The sequence below is a fragment of the Daphnia magna genome, unplaced genomic scaffold, assembly GCF_020631705.1.
Source record: "Daphnia magna isolate NIES unplaced genomic scaffold, ASM2063170v1.1 Dm_contigs300, whole genome shotgun sequence".
Classification (NCBI taxonomy): domain Eukaryota; kingdom Metazoa; phylum Arthropoda; class Branchiopoda; order Diplostraca; family Daphniidae; genus Daphnia; species Daphnia magna.
The window spans coordinates 54621-69506 of NW_025533232.1; the positions used below are offsets into that span (position 1 = coordinate 54621).

At 39.9% G+C, this 14886-nt stretch overlaps 1 long non-coding RNA gene across 1 annotated transcript; it reads right to left on the bottom strand.

Annotated features, from left to right (window-relative positions):
* Positions 1–10611: 10611 nt before the first annotated feature.
* On the bottom strand, positions 10612–11372 carry LOC123468123. The gene is made up of 3 exons (XR_006642077.1): positions 11086–11372; positions 10935–11008; positions 10612–10877 (listed from the first exon to the last, which is right to left on the bottom strand). It is a non-coding gene; the product is annotated as an uncharacterized LOC123468123 (long non-coding RNA).
* Between the last annotated feature and the right edge of the window lie 3514 nt (positions 11373–14886).

The following is a 14886-nucleotide window of genomic DNA, read 5'->3' on the forward strand; positions in this document are numbered from 1 at the left end:
AAAAACTCATGGTATAACAGTGTATTCACATTGAATACAAGTATATTCTATGCAGTTTACATATAGAAGTAAAAACTCATGGTATAACAGTGTATTCACATTGAATACAAGTATATTCCATGCAGTTTACATATAGAAGTAAAAACTCATGGTATAACAGTGTATTCACATTCAATACAAGTATATTCTATGCAGTTTACATATAGAAGTAAAAACTCATGGTATAACAGTGTATTCACATGGAATACAAGTATATTTGATGCTGTTTACATATAGAAGTAAAAACTCATGGTATAACAGCGTATTCATATTGAATACAAGTATATTTGATGCTGTATACATATAGAAGTAAAAACTCATGGTTTAACAGTGTATTCACATTGAATACAAGTATATTCCAGGCAGTTTACATATAGAAGTAAAAACTCATGAAATAACAGTGTATTCACATTGAATACAAGTATATTCCATGCAGTTTACATATAGAAGTAAAAACTCATTGTATAACAGTGTATTCACATTGAATACAAGTATATTTGATGCTGTTTACATATAGAAGTAAAAACTCATGGTATAACAGTGTATTCACATTGAATACAAGTATATTCTATGCAGTTTACATATAGAAGTAAAAACTCATGGTATAACAGTGTATTCACATTGAATACAAGTATATTCCAGGCAGTTTACATATAGAAGTAAAAACTCATGGTATAACAGTGTATTCACATTGAATACAAGTATATTCCATGCAGTTTACATATAGAAGTAAAAACTCATGGTATAACAGTGTATTCACATTGAATACAAGTATATTCCATGCAGTTTACATATAGAAGTAAAAACTCATGGTATAACAGTGTATTCACATTGAATACAAGTATATTTGATGCAGTTTACATATAGAAGTAAAAACTCATGGTATAACAGTGTATTCACATTGAATACAAGTATATTCCATGCAGTTTACATATAGAAGTAAAAACTCATGGTATAATAGTGTATTCACATTGAATACAAGTATATTTGATGCTGTTTACATATAGAAGTAAAAACTCATGGTATAACAGCGTATTCACATTGAACACAAGCATATTTGATGCTGTATACATATAGAAGTAAAAACTCATGGTATAACAGTGTATGCACATTGAATACAAGTATATTCTATGCAGTTTACATATAGAAGTAAAAACTCATGGTATAACAGTGTATTTACATTGAATACAAGTATATTCTATGCAGTTTACATATAGAAGTAAAAACTCATGGTATAACAGTGTATACACATTGAATACAAGTATATTCCAGGCAGTTTACATATAGAAGTAATAACTCATGGTAAAACAGTGTATTCACATTGAATACAAGTATATTCCATGCAGTTTACATATAGAAGTAAAAACTCATGGTATAACAGTGTATTCACATTGAATACAAGTATATTCCATGCAGTTTACATATTGAAGTAAAAACTCATAGTATAACAGTGTATTCACATTGAATACAAGTATATTTGATGCTGTTTACATATAGAAGTAAAAACTCATGGTAAAACAGCGTATTCACATTGAATACAATTATATTTGATGCAGTATACATATAGAAGTAAAAACTCATGGTATAACAGTGTATTCACATTGAATACAAGTATATTTCATGCAGTTTACATATAGAAGTAAAAACTCATGGTATAACAGTGTATTCACATTGAATACAAGTGTAACGAAGGCCTACAAATACATCTTATGACACCCGCATTCTTATAATATGTTTATGTTTACTCTCCCTTGGTATATCATTATGTCTACATTTTACTCTCTTGCATTTACTCTTCTTTTGCATATTATTCGAATATCGTAATCCGCATAGTAACCATTTGTCATTGACATCTTTGCGTTGACCCAATTGAACACCTGCTGTCTGACTCATACGTGCGACGCATTATCACGCCACTAAACAAACTTCCGTGATTGGTTACACGTGCGATGCATATCACGCCATTAAATAAACATCCGTTTGATTGGTCGCACGCGCGACGCCAATCAAGCCATTAAACAAACACCTTCTGATTGGCTGCACGCGCGACATAGCGACACGTCAACAGCATCACGCCACTTTGGCGAGATACGAGGTTTCATGGTAAACCCAAAATCTAAGAAAGATCAGACAGCTAGCAGCTCGCTAAATGTTCAGTTGCCTTCAACAACACTAGTTCGACACCTAACTTGTCTTAGTGTTTCCTCGTACAAGTGTTTCTCCGACTACCTGTTTCCGCAAGTGCCTATCTGAATTGTATTTCCAATCGTCTCCATCTCGTGTCTGTTTTCCACCGTGTCCCGCTCTCGCTACGCCGAGCCACTTCGTATCGTTTTACCAACGTGCGCTCCCGTAACGCTCGCGCTACATCGGTAAGCTTCCAAATTGCCTTATTCTATTGGTCATTATGGTTTGGCTCGTTATCACCTTTCTTGTCATATTGTATGTCCTTTCCCGTGTAATTCTTATGGCCCTAGTCTAGTAATACACTGTCATCATTGTGGGTAAAACGCCTCCGAGTTCCGTGGTAATATATTTGTCTTAATCCGTAAAGTCATCCACCCGAGAGGGAGGATGCTTTACATAATGGTGGCAGCGCTTTTCGAACTCAACCACAATGAATGATGATGTTATTACTGGCGGGTCGAGAATTCCACGAACTCCCATACAACCCAGTGTGCCCCAAATTAATGTTCCCCGGCCGAGTGAGCCAACCGTTGCTAGATCACTTAATTTCGATAAGTTGCATGTTGAACCCCAAATTGCACCAGATACATGTCCATCTTGTACCACTCCCAAACCAATTTCCGAACCGGCTAGTAAACCCGCTTCTTCCGTTGTAAGCACACAACCATCTAGAGTTAGTTCTCAGTTAAGTAAGCTTAGGTCTAACGGTGCGTACGAAGCCGTAGCTCGTCTTGATCTTGTTTCCAGACGGAAACCCAGAGGTAGTTTGGCCTCTGGTACCGTTTCAGGGAAGCGTTCTCCCTCTATTTTTGCTAGAATTGCTGCGCGTATGTCTCCAGCTAAGTCTCCTCCAAAAGTTTCGCCTAAGTCAAGTTCAGTAGCAAAAACTGTGTTAGGGTTTTTCACGAGGAACTCCCCGAATGGAAAATCAACTGAACCTGAGCCTACGACATCTATTCAACAAAATCAAGAACAATCAACAGAAGATATTCCAGCCCAAAACGAGCCAGCTTCCGTACCTTATCCTTGCGATCAAGAGCCTGAAGGAGAGAGAAGCGGACCTTCAGTCGACCGATCCGAAGACCTGGGTACAGCTAATTTGGTTGATTCAAGACATCCGTCTATCGAACCACTATTTACCCGAAACGAATCCAACGACGGTGTGGACAGAACCAACGATTCTGCTGAGACATCTGACGTCGATCCTACAGGTGAAACTACACGCACAGGTGAAGAAAACAACCCAATCGGAAGCCCAGGCGTCCGTGCTGACATCGATCTTCATATCACATGCGAGACAATTCCTGATATTTCTGCTGAGTCAAATTCACTGCATCACGGAACTGCAAGGCGTGACACCGCAGAAACACGAGACAGTCCTAGCCTCTTTTCAGAATTTTGGAACTTCAATCAGACACCGAGAAATACGCTACCTACATCTAACGTACGAAGTGAGAGAGTTATCCTCCCACTTGGAAGTGCAGCTACTGACCCATCAACAGTCGTTCCTGATAGACGTCCGCAACTTAATCTTCTACCTGCGGGAGCTACGCCTGCTGACTCCGCTGGAACCGCTAGTTCCGGAAATCAACTCGTTGCTGAGGAAATTGGACAACTTCCCGGGAGCGGTCAACCCGAACAACGTACAGCTGGCAGAGGAGATCAAACAAACACTCTCCCAAGTCAAGGTCCGATTGCAACGGTTCCTACCGTCCCATACGGCGGAGGACGTACCTCAACAACCCGCGGCCCAACAACCAGCACACCATCAAGAGGAGAGAACCCCTCAACCACCGATACCAGTGCGACACACCGTCCACCGCCCTATTCGCTTCGCCCGTCGCCGATGTTCGACCCAACGCCCACGCATACTGAGTACACCACCCAGGAGCGTCGCAGACGTTACAGCGAATCTCGATCGCCTACGAGCAGCGTTCCAGCACAGTCTCAGACTTCGCAACAGGGAAATTTAGGATTTCGATTGCCAGTTCAAAACAACAACATGGCCTACTGTACTTCCCCCACCAGAGCAGCAACAGTCAGAGATTTGGACGATTTTCAAAATAACCAGCATACTTTCTCCCGGTTACAATTACTTCCTCCTTTCACCGGAAGCCCTATTACTCGTTTTGACTCTTGGTTAGAATCATTTGAAAGTATAGTAGATGGGTCGGGATGGTCAGAAGAAAAAACGATTCAGATGTTACGTGCTAAATTAACGGACAGAGCTTTTTCCGTCATTCAGGCAATTTTAAAAGAACATCCGCATAATTATGAGTCAATTAAAGAAGCATTGCTTGACCATTTTCATGGCGATGAAAATGTTGATTTATATCTTCAAAAGTTTAACAAAGCCAAACGTAAGCTAGGTGAAAAAGTTGTCGATTACGCGCTACGTATACAGGAAATTTTTAAACGCGCGTATCCCGTAGGTCATTCCGAAAAATCGTTTGCAGTTATTCTCATGCAAAAATTTATTGAGGGATTAGACTCCAAATTGCAGACAAAAGTCAAATATAAGGAATTTAAAGATTTTAACGAACTGGTTGCAGCAACACGGGTGTATGCCCTCAGACTAGAAGCGTTGGAAACCGATCGCGAAAAACAGGAGTTTATTCGATCCATAGACGGGTCACAAGACACCAGCAGTGCAGAGTTAAAAGAAATTAAGCAGATGATAATAGACCACCAAAGGAAGCTGTGAATAAGGCAGTTGCCAATATTCGCCACGGGGATAAACCTGTCGAAAAAAAGAAAACAGAAAGCGAAGAAATTAAAGACGTACTTAATGAGCTTATCCAAACCGTGAAAAAACTTCAACTAAATAAAAACGACGTCTCTTATCCGGTAGACGAAGCATACAGGAAGCAAGTTTCTTTTCAAACGCCTGCTGTTAACCAGTATGGTAATGGTAGACCACCTCCACCGCGCTTTCCTAACAATAGTGGGAATCGACAATTCTCAAACACACAGAATAGGCCTACAAACGCTACACCAGTGTTTCCGAGATCATCTAACGACACCAACAATAGGCCTACACAGCTGTCGATAATTTGCAATTTTTGTGGCTATCGTGGTCATATTCAGGCAGAGTGTCGCCGTTATCAACGTAAAGGACTAGAACAAGCTCAGCCGCCTATATGTTATTCTTGCCGGGACATCGGCCATAAATCTAATAATTGCCCTAAGTTCAGAAGCACCAATAGGCCTAACATACCAGGTTCCCCGCAAAACCAGGGAAACCAGTAAGGATCAACTGTAGCTTCGGGTCAATTGATGAAGAGCCTCATTTTAAATCCCGACAAGTCGCGAAATTAACAACCATTACGAATGAATCAACTCCAAGAATTCCATTAAAAATTTTCCAGGTCCCGTTACAAGCATTATTTGATACAGGCGCGTCTAAAAGTATTATTCACGAGAGATTATTTAAAAAGTTGCCCCCTAGAGGTCAGGTGATCTGCAGTCAGCTTGATTTCGATTTATATGATGTAGGGGAGAAAAAGTTACATACGTTGGGAAAAGTGACTTTGCCCGTTGGATACGGAGAGTCAATTTTACAACAAGAATTTATTATTACAAATGGTATTTCTGAAGATTGTATCCTTGGATGGGACGCAATTCAGAAACACGCATTTAAGCTTGATGGGGAATCTAAGAGCATTTATCTAGCTAGAGATGGGCAAGGCTCATCTTCTGTTTTTAGGGTACCGGAAATGGCAGTTACGACGGTCAAAAAGACGACGCTATCTCGTCAGACGTCGCTCGTAATTGTAGGCCAGCTAAAGGGTTCATTTCCGTATGTTTCCCCTAACACCGCATTTATATTTACACCAGTAGAAAATTTGCCGGCAGGAGTTTATATTGAAGAATTTATCGGAAAAGTATCGGGAGATGGAACGTATAATATTGTAGTTGAAAACCATTCGTTAAACCAAGTCAAAATCCCTAGAAACACCAAATTAGGCGTAATTGAAATTATTCATCATGTCATCGGAAAAATAGCTTTAGATCAACGAGAAGCTAAGCCGAACGAAATAACTGAGCCTATTGTAATTTCAGAAGTCAACACTGAATTTCAAGCACCGCTCTCTAAATTATTAAATGACTTCCACGACTTGTTTGCTTCAAAAGATTCCGAACTAGGGAATACTAACCTTATTAAACACACAATTGATACCCAAGGACGAGGCCCCATTCAACAACGCCCATATAGAGTAACAAATAACCAAAGGAAATTATTAGAAGACAAAGTGCAAGAAATGCTTCAAGCAAATGTAATTCGATATTCGCAGTCCCCATGGGCTTCACCCGTGGTATTAGTAGAGAAAAAGAATGGAGAAATAAGATTTTGCGTCGATTATAGGAAATTAAATGGTATTACAAAGAAAGATTCTTTTCCCATGCCAAGAATTGACGAAACGTTAGATAAATTATATGGAAAAAAATTCTTCACAACTCTCGATTTAGCTTCCGGCTATTGGCAAATTCAAGTTCATGATCCAGATATTGAAAAAACCGCTTTTGTTGTAGAAAATAATCTTTACGAATTTAAAAGAATGGCATTCGGTTTGTGTAATGCACCAGCCACTTTTCAACGATTAATGAATTATGTACTAAGAGACGTCTTAGGAAGTAAAGCATTAGTATATTTGGATGATGTCATAATTTTTTCAGACACTTTTGAAAATCACTTACGAGATATCAGAGAAATTTTTACCCTATTAAAAGAAGCAAATTTAAAATTAAAACTTAACAAATGTCAGTTTATTAAACGTTCCGTAAATTATTTAGGTCATGTCATTTCAACGGACGGTATTAAACCCGATCCTGCTAAAATTGATAAGATAGAGAATTACAAAACGCCAACTTCTGTTGACGAAGTGAGATCATTTCTTGGGCTTGCTGGATATTATAGAAGATTTATTAAAAATTTTGGTTCAATAGCTAAGCCGTTAACTCGATTAACGCATAAAGATCTAAGTAGAAAACCTTTTGCCTGGGGAACGGAGGAACAGGTTGCCTTTGAGAAATTGCGCACTTCTCTGGTAACTCCCCCAGTCCTCGCTTATCCAAATTTTAACGAAAAATTTTTGCTTTTTACTGACGCATGCGATTATGGAATAGGAGCCGTGCTGTCTCAAATGCAGCATGGGCAAGAACATCCAATAGCCTACTCTAGTAGACAATTGACAAAGGCCGAAATGAAATACAGTACAACTGAAAAAGAAGCATTAGCCGTAATTGATGCAATTAAACATTTCCGACATTATCTCTTGGATAAACCCTTTGAAATTATTAGTGACCATCGTCCTTTGCAATGGCTAAAAAATCAGAAAGATAATAACGGTAGGTTAGGTAGATGGGCTATACTATTAGCTGCTACAAATTATGAATTAAAGTATAGGCCTGGACGTATTCATCAAAATGCTGATTGTTTATCACGATTGAAAGTAGCTAGTATTCAGCCGGTACCAAATGATATTAAGTTAATTTGTGAAAAACAGCTAGAAGACGACCTTTGTGTAGCCATTAGAAATAATTTAGAGAAAGGAGAGCTCAATGAGGAAAATAGCCAATCTAAACCTGAATGGGCTAAAGAAATCGAATATTTTGAAATTATAGAAGGTACACTTTATCGCCACGAAGTGCCTTCCAAAAATAGTAAGCGTAACGAAATTAATTGTCAAGTAGTGTTACCCTTATCGCTTCGCCATCTAGTGCTAAAAGAATTACATGACGCACCGATGGGTGGACATTTAGCTTTTTATAAAACGTATTTGAAGGTCAAAAATCATTATTATTGGCCTACAATGAGAAAAGATATTTTAGAATATTGTCAAGCTTGTGAAACTTGTATAGCTAACACTTCTTCCACATATAGAGCACTTTTGCACCCCCATGAAATTGCTAAAGCCCCTTTCCAAGTAATAGGCATGGACTTTTTAGGCCCTATTACTCCCGCTTCGCCTAATGGAAATAGTTATATTTTAGTTATTACTGATTATTTTAGTCGCTGGGTGGAAGCAGTTGCTCTAAAAGACCAAACTGCCCAAACCACGGCAGAATGTGTATATAAAACAATAATTGTAAGACATGGTATGCCTAAAGCCATTATTTCCGATCGTGGAACGAATTTCACCTCGAAATTGTTCCGTTATTTTTGTAAGAAATTAAAAATTGACCAAAGATTGACAACGGCCTACAATCCCGCTAGTAATGGCGAGACAGAAAGGTTTAATCGGACACTAACCGCGATGTTAAGAAAAGAATTGAAAGACGGAGAACATTCAAATTGGGAAAATATGTTAGACGATGTTTTATTCGCTTATCGTAGTTCAGTTCACTCTTCGACACTTGAAACCCCTTATTATTTAGTTCACGGTAGAGACCCTAATCTTCCCATTAATGAATTTTTAGACGCTGTCCCTCAAACTTTTAAATCTGTATCCGACTATGTAGGAAATTTGGCTGATCGATTGCGCTATAGCTTTCAGCGAGTCCGTGAAGAAAGCGAGAAAGCACGGAATCGTCAGCGTGAACAATATAATAAACGTGCGAAAGAAAGAAAATATGTCGTAGGAGATAGAGTTTTATTAGATATTCGTGTAGTTAAAGAAGGTGACAGTAGGAAATTCACTTCGAAATATAAAGGCCCTTATAGAGTTGTAAAAGTACATACCAATAATACAGTAGATATAGCCGATAATTCCTATGTATGCCAACGTACCCACGTCAATCGTTTGAAACCTTTGTACGAAACAATGCTTTGGAAGACTGAAGATTGTCCATCCATTGAAAACTCATTGGATTTTGAAAATCGATTCCGCAAATCGATTGCAACTCAGACTACCGATATTTTCGAAAATGAAATCGGACCCGACAGTGACAATCCAGACGATACCTTTGACAGTGACGCCCTTCCATTTGACACTAATTTTCCGACTCAAGAAATGGATCAACGAAAATTAAGCCAAGAGGACGTCGCCGTTTCATCTCATCAAAATACAGAAAATCAGTTGCCATCCGCCGAAATATGCACCGATGCCGCAGATCAGCGTCACCATCCTCCAATTACCGAGGACAACACCGCACGCGCCACGGATGACTCGGACAAAAGTCCATCAACAGAATCAACGACTGATGTGTCGACAGAGGCAGTGGGACAATTTAATGTCACCGGACGCCCACAGCGCAATCGAAGTAAGCCCCTTCGCTACAGAGACGGAGTCCAATAACGCGAATTGCGAAAAGAATATAATACCTACTTCGCGACATCAATGTCATCAGAAGTCGCTCGACTATATAACATGAAGAAAACCACCAAGTATTTCGCAGATTCTCTCAACGCTGCTCATCTATTCATCCCAGCTATCACGCTTTTCAACTGCCGTCATGGAGCCAAATCACCAAAGTGGACCAGAGGACGCCCAACAACCCGTCCCGACACAGACCTGGGAGACCACCGCTTTCGACGACTGGGGTCTAACCGCCGATCAACAGCCCAGCCTGCAGGTACCCGCTAACACACCTGAGGTGCAACCCGTCGACCTCAGCTGGGTGCCAGCGCAGCAGCCGGATGTTCAGCCTACTGCGCAAACGCCACGTTCTCCGGACTCCGATGGCGGAAACTCCTGGGATAGGGCGCGACGCCGTTACGAGAGAGGCCTGGAGGTCCAAACCGCGCTCCTATCCAACCGGCTGACCGAACAAATCCGCAACGACAACTGGAGCGGAGCCATCGTGACGTTGAAAAGGATCCTAGATCTCGATCCTGCACGTCGTCACCCTCCTCTCTATGGATGGGCTACATCATGGGATGCCCCATACAAGCGCTCGCGCCCAGAATTTGAAGGAGACGAGTAGGGAACTTTCCGACTATAAGGAGTCGTCGACGGGATTGGAGTCGACTTATATGACATTTTATTCACTTGCTTTAACCTTATCTTTTTCCTTCACCAGTACTCTTTCTTCCCTCATTTCTTTTGTAACTTGATAAATTTTACCCTCTTGAGAAAGAAAAAATATATAATAGAAATTGCGTGTGAAAGTAGTTATTTCACAAAAGGGGTTAAAGAAATCGATAGACCAAGAAATAAAATAGGAAGGGAATATAGATATCAACATATAAAGTAAAGTGGCAATGATGGGTTGGCGGTTCGGAAAATCGGGCTCACCGTCAGCATACGAAGTGTGACCCGGAGTAATATTTACTCCAAACCGGTTCGCACCAACGAACCGAACCAGCAGCGAACCGTCGAAACATTTTCTGCTGCCTTACTTTTATAATTGCCCTCGTCTCGAGTATAAAAAAAAGGGGGTTAATAAATAAATAAATAAATAAAAATAAAGAAATAGCTAAAAAGAGAAAAAAATAATCTGTAATAAAGCATACAAGCTCTTTTCGGTACATGTAGAATTTGTTCGATTTAAAGCATAACTATATACAGTTTAGGTTTACAAATTGGTCTTATTCTTCTCCGTGGTAGCTCCCATACGCCCCATTTCTTCTATATTCTTCTTTCACATATCTTCCTTCCATCTTCTTTCTCTATCCGATGCGTCGAAAGAATACGACACTTGGCGGGAAGGCAAAGTTTTCGCCGACGAAACACGACGCTCTTTAACACCCTCACCGACTTCCTCCAACCCTGCAAAAGCATTTCGCTTACGCAGAGAAATAATATAAATGAAATTCAGCCGCTTACCGAAGCTGCTATTGAAAACACAACACGTTGCTCGGCAACTTGACAACCAGCGTTCAGACAGACCACACGCTCGTCTTTACACCCGAAAGTAAACGAAAAAAAAAAAACTCAAGAAGATGACCAGCCAAACAAACGCCAACCGTTTGGTTACCCTTGTTCCGGACGGAAGCGGACGAGACATCTTGGTAATTACCGTCCCCGGGGCAAGAGCTGGGATGCCAGCACCAACTCCTGCCACACCAACGAGCGAACCTCAACATCATCCAGACATCGACCGCGATTCACCGGCTCCCAGCACCGATTCTCGGGAGTTCCTGCATTGGCAGCACAGAAGAATCGACCTGCTGATCCGACGATGGCGCCGAGCAGCACTACAAGAAGACGGGTCGCCGCGAGCCACCCCCCGTCGGTCTCCACAATGACGTCACCGTCGTGATTTTTCTTTTTTTGTTGTACCCTTTGTAGTTATTAAGTAGAAATACATTGGTTGTTTTATGACATCTCGAAAAAAAATATATATAATAAATAAAACATAAGAAGAGAGAGAGAAGTAAGTCTCTCCATTAGTAGTAAAAAAAAAAAAAAATAAAACAAATGAAAGGTATACCAAAGAGAAAAAAAAAGAAACAAAACGAAAAAAAAAAAAACAAACAAACAAACAAAGACAAATGAGAACAATAAATTCTTGAAAAAAAAACAAACAAACAAACAAACACAAAATTTCATGGTTCTCTCTCAAAAAAAAAAAAAAAAAAGAAAAAATAAAGACAAAGAAAATAGAGGAAAAAAGAAAATATATTTCTCTAGACTATGTTACGATACCATAAAACAACCTTCGTGTCCAACAAGTATAAAATAATTTGTTATTTCTTCTTGCCTCTGTGTTCTTTTGAAATATTTGCATTTGAGTTGTTCCCTCTCTGATTAGGCCCATAAATTGCAAAACTTCCCATATTTCACTCTTGTACGATAGAAGTAACAGACATTTATCCAAAAAAAAAAACTTAAAAGAAATAGTAGAATTTATTAGAAGTCCATCTGTTACACTTATTCAGTAGCAATACAACATTGGAAATGGTAAAAAAGTAAAGTAAAGAAAAAAATAATAAGTAAAACTTTGATAGTAATGTATTCCATTTGAATTCAACAACTCCCACTTCTCTTAGAGATCCGTACACGAACGAAACAGCTAAAACTTTTTCTAAGTCCCACTGTATATCACTTCCCTTCTATGCTTTTCTATAGCTTTACTATCACTGCAAAGACTTTTCCCATATACACTACACATAAAAAAAAAAAAAAAAAAAAACGCCACCGCTAGCGCATTCCATTCTTACACACACAATACTCCCCCAACATAAGCTAAGTTTTTCACTTTCCCTTTCGTTTCCCTACTGTAGCTTCCCCGCCGCAGCAATATTGAAAATATTCTAAGTTCTTTTTTTGCCGAAGGCTACTTTCTCTACTCCCCCTATTCCATTTTTATTCCCCTCCACTTCTTCCCCCCATTTGTACTTTTCCCCTGCATTGGACTTAGGAAAAAAACGAGATGTGCGCGTGACCTTCCACGGCAGAAAAATTTTCCGCCGTAAAACTTTGAAACGTTTCTTTCTCGTCAGCATTTCCACATGATTCAATATTCTTCAATTCTTTCTTTTTGATAATTAAGCTCACTTTCCCCTCGTTCCAACGATATAAATTTATTCGAAAAATATTGTGTCCTTCTACCATAAAAAACTGTTATATTACGACACCCCCTATTTTTCTATTATTTTGCCGTGGCGTAGCCGATGAAAAGCCGACGGGAAATCGTTGACCTTTCAAAAGCCATCAGAATTTTTTTTTGTTTGTTGTTTTCTCTCTTTTACTTCGACGTTTACTTCCATTATTTCTTTTCGTATTTGATTATCTTAACTTAGTAAACCCACATGATGACTTAGACTAAGTTGGCCAGTATACTGTTCATTTTTTTTTTGTTGTTATGTCATTTACCATATATTTTTACATGTATTAATGTCCTCAATGCCGTTACTATTGCTACTGCTGTATGTCTCTACGGGCTACGCGCACGCGCATTTCAAACAACCGTATGCGATTGCTCTGAACCGAAGAATATGGGAATTATTCAATTTCCTGATGCAGATTGCAAGCCGAAAATGAATTCCACGAGTGCCGTTCCAGTGAGATACGTTGTCTACAGTGATGAACGTGCCGCAGTAAAACTTCCGGGTTTTATTTGTGCGCAGATGGAGAAACATTCACCGCGTTACAAAGACCTTTTTCGGTCAATAAGTGATCGTGCCGGACAAAATTCCTATAGACACAACGCCAACCGAGTGCTACAAAATGATTAACACTAAAAGGTGTGAAGGTCATCAAATGACTTTTTCGGACAACAAATATGTATTTTCGACATGAACCTCGATCTGACGGTTACTGGTTACAAACCATCGATTCGGAAATTCTGAATTGTGCGCTCGAACAAGTACAATTGTTTCAACAAATGGAAGATGAAGATTTTCCAACGCCTATCGGCAAAGCTTCCGCAACGCCTACCTTGTCTCACAACCATCTAACTTTGGTTTGGGATACGACATACACCCATAAGATTCAACACGAATTACGTACAGTTGAACTGAATCGGAAATCTGTATGATGAAGACGACGAATGAAAAATATTTCCGCCTTTTGGACGATCGACCGTCAACTGGATTTTCATTTGACTCTTCAACCACCTTGCGTCCCCAATCATCAGCAGTTGCAACAACCGTACAACAGACTTTTAAAATCGTCGGCCAATCAAATTTAGTCTTTGGTAACGGTGGCCTTCGTCGATAAATTTCTATCACTCACCGCCGAGTCGCGTCCATCAGGAGAAGGCCCAACCAATCTCTGTTGAAACCCCCTCGCCATCTAGCGCTGACCCCGATTTGGATAAATGTGGCCAATAAACAATATACTCAAGACCGTGCTATCGATCGTGATAATGAATTAGTGCGTATGTTACAAACAATTGAATGTGATGCCCGCAAAGCAAAAACATGAAAGAGCAATCATGCAGCCGCCCAATATAATGGTTGGCTCGCCGCTTCATTATTAAAATTACCTCGGTGTGCAAAATTGCAAGCTTTTGGACAAACTGCCGTAGTGGTTCAGTGTAAAGCTGTGAACGCCACATTTGAAACTATAATTACACCTTGTGGACCACAACCGAAATTTAACAGTTATACCATTAATCTCGATGGCTGGGAATTAGTGAAATTTTCCCCATGCTATTGGACGAATGGTTTCGTCAATTTCAACGATAAACCTTACGCCTTCCGCAACAACACTTGGAAAAGGATCGACCCGAATATTGTACTGCCGGAGCGTACATTGGCTCATTCCTTCCGCTACGAAGACGTGAAAGCCTTCGACTATGACCATCGCAGCAATCCAGCTTATAACGATAATTTACTCAACCACATGAACGTTGTAGCTGACATCGTAGCCGCCATGAATGAACAATCACCTGCTGATTTCCCATCGAATCATCGTCCTCATGCAGCTGATGTTCTACTGACAGCAGCAGGAGTCGAGAGATATACCAGCTGGTGGGAGGTCATCATAATCTCCTTGGTCGTCACCGTCATTTTCATCCTTGTCCTCATCGTCTTACGCATTTGCTGCTGTCTTGGCCTCTTCGGTATTTGCTGTCCTCCGATTAAAGAAGTTAAAACTTCTTATCACGAACATGAAGTCTGATTACGGGACGTAATCCTACGCCGCCCGGAGCGATGTAACGAAGGCCACAAATACATCTTATGACCCCCTTATAATATTATGTTTACTCTCCCTTGGTATATAATTATGTCTACATTTTACTCTCTTGCATTTACTCTTCTTTTGCATATTATTCGAATATTGTAATCCGCATAGTAACCATTTGTCATAGACATCTTAGCGTTGACCC